Source organism: Oncorhynchus clarkii, chromosome 6 (genome assembly GCF_045791955.1).
Source record: "Oncorhynchus clarkii lewisi isolate Uvic-CL-2024 chromosome 6, UVic_Ocla_1.0, whole genome shotgun sequence".
Lineage (NCBI taxonomy): Eukaryota > Metazoa > Chordata > Actinopteri > Salmoniformes > Salmonidae > Oncorhynchus > Oncorhynchus clarkii.
In genome coordinates, this window is record NC_092152.1 from 82486743 (window position 1) to 82488077 (window position 1335).

Below are 1335 nucleotides of genomic sequence, written 5' to 3' on the forward strand. Positions count from 1 at the left end.
CAAAATAAGAATGACAGTGTTGAAGATTGTAGCAACTGAAAAAAATCTACTTCTCACCCAACCACAGTTAAAAAGGGAGTTTAAAGGCCCAGTGCAGTCAAAAACGTGAATTTCTACTTTAAAAAATATATATATTTCCACACTATGAGGTTGGAATAATACTGTGAAATTGTGACAATTATGAGAATGCCCAGAGTTCTTTTCAGAAGAGCTGTTTAAAAATACATTTCAGCCTGTTTTGGTGTTATGGAGTTTTGGCCTGACATCACCAGGCAGTGAATTAGTTAATAGAACAATAAGAAAGAGAGTTCCAAACCTCTCTTGCCAATAGCAGATCGTTTTCAGTTGTCCCCTCCCCACTCAGACCACTACCAGACAGTCCTAACTGAATTCTTACTTGAGAAATCTTTGCCAAGAAGCCATTTTTGTTTATTTTTGACCAGTTTAATTGAAAACTATCACAGTAAGTTACTTAATTGTTACCCAGAAATGATTTGATAGAGATAAAAACCTCTGAATCGGACCTTTAACATTGTGTTTTTACACCCACAGCTCCTTGGTAGAATGTTGCAATTCTATGAGATTTTACCACCTACTGTTCTCTTTGATATCTTCAGGGACTATGGTTGTGTCTCGAATGGCACCCTATTCCCTACATGTGATGTGGGCTTAGTCCAAAGTAGTGCATGTGAACTACATAGGGAATAGGGTGCTGTTTGGGACGCAGTCATGATGACATACATCATGATTGACTGAAGGGAAGTTACAGGAGGATTGTCGGGTCTCTTGGGCGGGAGGGAAAGAAACGAGGACAAGCTAGAAAAGTAACAAATAAATAGATTTCATCTGCAGTGAAGTGGGACTGAAACTGGACTGGTCTTGTATTGGTTGGAAGGAAAGACAGCATTCTAATGATCTTCTTCGTCTTCTTCTTTGTAATTCTTCTACCTATTATTATTCTGCACCAATTTCAGGCCCCCAGAAGTGTAGAAATAGACAGATAATAATAGGGCAACATTTAAGTAGTGTATTTTGTGATAATACGAAGACATGTATTTCAAAGCAATATTTCTCAACTGACAGAATGGTGTTAAATCTGCTTAGTACGAATATCAACTATCTGAGAATATTAGATTGAGTTAACGGGGTTCATTTCACTTACAGTATAAGTACTGTATAAAAATCCCACTCAACCAAAATCAACTGCATTTCTTTCTCACGCTGGGTTAAATGTTGAGAATGGTTTATTGTCATATCTGGACATGTCTTTAAAAGCGGCAATCAGCAGTTGAAACGATAACAAAGCAAACCCCCTGCCACTGTTTCGCTAAAAAG